General features: G+C 40.7%; 1 long non-coding RNA gene across 1 annotated transcript; it reads right to left on the bottom strand.

Moving 5' to 3' along the window:
* Positions 1-1,237: 1,237 nt before the first annotated feature.
* On the bottom strand, positions 1,238-1,620 carry LOC147638770 (uncharacterized). The gene is made up of 3 exons (XR_015265577.1): positions 1,583-1,620; positions 1,411-1,491; positions 1,238-1,268 (listed from the first exon to the last, which is right to left on the bottom strand). It is a non-coding gene; the product is annotated as an uncharacterized LOC147638770 (long non-coding RNA).
* Between the last annotated feature and the right edge of the window lie 2,440 nt (positions 1,621-4,060).

The raw sequence follows: 4,060 nt of genomic DNA, 5'->3' as shown, positions 1-4,060 counted from the left end.
GGCATAAACGACGTTTCGAGGGTGGCATAAACCACGTTGTTTGGTGGCATAAACGACCCTTTTTTGAGTGGCATAAACACCTAAGTTTGGGTGGCATAAGCGACCTTTTTTGAGTGGCATAAACGACCCTACGAAGGTGGCATAAACGACCCTATTTTGGGTGGCATAAACGACCCTGTTTGGGTGGCATAAACGACCCTACGAAGGTGGCATAAACGACCCTATTTTGGGTGGCATAAATGACCCTGTTTGGGTGGCATAAACGACGTTACGAAGGTGGCATAAGCGACCCTATTTGTATTATTTTTTTAGCCGTTGGGTTCGCTTAAAAGACCTTTGTTCTGAACGTTTTTTTTTTAGCCGATGCGCATTCTCTCTCGCTCTCTCTCTCATACACATTATCTCCACTTGTGTCTCTTGCACACACATTCTCTCTCTCTTTCTCCCTCTCTCTCTCTCTCTCACACACACACACTTCACATAAACATTAGTCTCTCTCTCTCTCTCTCTTTCTCCCTCTCTCTCTCTCTCACACACACACACACTTCACATAAACATTGGTCTCTCTCTCTCTCTCTCTCATACACACTTGCCTCTTTATCACACACACATCGTACGTATACAAACATCATAAAAAATCTCTCTTTCTCTCTCTCTCTCTCTCTCTCTCTCTCTCTCTCTCTCTCTCTCACACACACACACACACACATACGCACGCGCATTCGTGTACGACAAAAGACCCAAGAATCGACATACATCGACTTTTGAAAAAGCAATGGCCGACATCGATTACGGTAAGTATAAATTAATTTTTACAATCAATTAACATTTAAATCTGTAGATTTGGGAGGTAGACACTTCAAGAAACTCTTGATAGATATAACACATGTGCATCATGGCCAAAAACACACATACATAAAGAAAATGTTAATGAAAGAGCGCCATCATTCTGAATGAGCGACTATATGTATCAAAAAATTATGTCTACAAACTCAGCACTAAATGGCTCTATCATTAATCGGAGTCATCGGAGGAAGAGTCCTCCTCTTGTACATTCTTGGGTGGTTGCGATGATAACCCTGCTGCTACCTGTCGAGCAACCTCGTCCATGTCGTTCTCACCATGTTGCTCCTGTAATTAAAAATGTCTATTGGCTATTTGAGTACAAAAGCATCGGGTGTCGGCATCTCCTTCTGTAGCGCTCTATAGCCGTAAATTGTGGCTCTCCATATCTCGTCTGCAGATGGTGCTCGACCATAATCCTTTCTCTGTCATTTAAACATTGCATATATATAAGTAAGAAGTGAATTGAATGCATATGAGATCATAGATACATGGATACATATATATTATATATGTATGTATATACAAATACCTATAGATAGTTGAACAAAAAATTTGTGCACTTACAAAGAGTGCTCGAAAGCCATTAGAGCCCATCCGGCCAAGCCGAGAGGTGTGCCCTGACTGGACACGAGCCTGTGCTGCCTCCTGCAAATTAAATGCGCTTTTATATGAATATATAATTAATGCTATTCGAGAAGTACCTATCATATGCATTGAGTGAATTAACTTTGTGTACCTTCTGTTGAGGCCATGTCACTCTCAAGCGAATCTCTTTCCTGAAGTGCCACCAAGAATCTTTGCACATCGCAGGTGGGCGTGTATGCTCAGGGACGACCGCAAATTTCCTAAGCATTTAACAACAGTGTGTTATTACAAGGTTTCACAATTTACGATCAATAAACATATAGATGGATATATAAACACATATACATAGGTAGGTGGATAGATAAATAGATAAATGTAGCGGTCAGTATGCGCTATGGATGCTCAATTGGGTGCATTTGGAGAGCGTACTAGCTCTCCGAATGGACCAATTGCACATCCATAGTGCATACGGATCGGCTGACGGTCCGTATATGCTATGCTAACGCATTTGGGTGCATGTCAATTACACCTTGAAGAACTATTTTGTGCAAGGTTACTGTAAGCCTCTAATATGGACATAAGTACAGTAAGAAGGTATGATTACAAATTAACTAGTTTCTGCTGAGGGAAGAACATTATTCCTAACTTGGGGATAAGCAAATATGCATTGTGCGCTACCATAGCATTTACAAACACTTCTAGGATGATTTTGTATGTGTATTATTTTTGTTCAAGTTTTCTTTGATTTTTAATGATATTAATATGACATTAATATTTTATGAATGCAGATTTCGGATCATCCTTTGGGACACCGCCTCCTCCCACTCTTCCTGTGCGTCCATCTCTGTAGTTGCGAGAGGAGATGGTTCCTCTTCTTCCACATCATCTACGACACTAGGCGACTCACAAACATATTACGTTGAAAGAATCCCATGTTGGTGTGCAGCATGCCATGGCACTCATCGACGAATGCGACGCATATGTTTTGCCTATATGGAGCAGTATGGTCCATGTCCTGATATGCCACCACAAGAGGAACGGGAGCATCCCATGGAGTGTAAGTGATGTCATTTTAGAACTATGTATAAATTCATATCCAAGTTTACTCCACACTATTAATCGTGTTCCATGTGTGTCTCACCCTTCATATAATCAACAATGATGCATTATTCAGCACGTACCAGTTCTACATCCTCGATTTCATGAGGATTGTGAAGACCATGGCATTGATCCTTCATTCCTTCCACGCACACGATATGGTCAAGCCGTTTTTCAGTTGCAAATGGAGGCATCATCAACTTCTTTGCCCCTCGGTGCCCAATCAGAGACATTGGGTGATCATCCATTGCCTGATCGTCTTCTATCTCTCATTCAAACGTACGATCGTAGACGCTATGGAGGATGGTTGGGAGCAGCCCTTCCAGCAGACGAAGAGGTTTTCAGCTTTTGGGGTGCTCGATATGTGATTGCACCATCTACCATTCCCAATGGTGGACGAGGTCTCTTTATTGCACAGGATTTACGCGTGCCCGCAAACTCAGAGGTGACTCTTATGTCATTTTGTGGGCCCATTTATGGTTGGGGCGCATGGCATGCACTTGTTCGCTTTATCAGAAGTATGACAACATATGGGCTTTGTGCTAATGCGGCCTCACTCACCGAAAGAAACATTAGATATAATTGTGGATCGCGGCTTTATATTGATGGAAGACCCTATGCTCAAGGAAATATAGCAGGGCTAATCAATAGTAGTAGAGGGAGAAATGAGAGAACAAATTGTAACTTTATGGAGTGTGAGAATAGTCACGAGCCATGTTATATGATTAGAGATGTACCCATATATATAGTAGTGTGTGCTACAAGATCATTACAAGCTGGCAAGGAATTATTTGTAAATTATGGATGGCGTCGACCATCACCAGCCCCTCTTTGAGAATGAAATTTGAGATAAAGTGTCGGCCTCTTAAATTATATATGTTTCAAATAATGTATCCAGCTTTGTAGCCCAATCAGCATTTAATTTTGACAAATATTTGATGATATATTTCATTGTCTCGTCAGTAATACAACTAAGGGTTTTTTAGTGTCTTGTCTAAGGTTATCTTGAGTATAGATTTTTGCTGCTAATATGCTGGAATTGTGTTGTAAAAAGGGTTTTAATGTTATGATTATATCACTTAATAATTCGATTGTTGTTACTTTAAATCATTTCTTCATGTAGACTATGTTTATACATGCAGTGTCCAGATGTTGAGGGTGTATCTAGCTCTCACCGAAGTCACCATATCTTGCCAGAGGAGTACATGAGGCTTTTACGTACACAAGATCCAAGTACATATCAACGACTTAGAGATGAGTACAATGCAAAATGCATAGAAAAAGCGACCAATGAGGGACATGTTGATGATGACATCAATGAGTTTATCGACGATTGGTTCCAAGCAAGTAGTGAAGAAGAAACTTGTCCGCATGAAAAATTTCTACGAGAAGAAGCTTCAAGGCCCATCTACGATGGTGCATCCATATCAAGATTGAGTGTGACCTTACTCATCTTGAATCTCCAAACACGCTACCAATGGAGTAATGCATTAGTTTCTGCATTACTATCGTAAGTTATATTTGTATTTTG

Source organism: Cibotium barometz, chromosome 5 (genome assembly GCF_041138505.1).
Source record: "Cibotium barometz isolate CiBa-2024 chromosome 5, ASM4113850v1, whole genome shotgun sequence".
NCBI lineage: Eukaryota > Viridiplantae > Streptophyta > Polypodiopsida > Cyatheales > Cibotiaceae > Cibotium > Cibotium barometz.
Note: the sequence above shows the minus strand (reverse complement) of the source record. Positions and strands in the feature narration are given on the sequence as shown.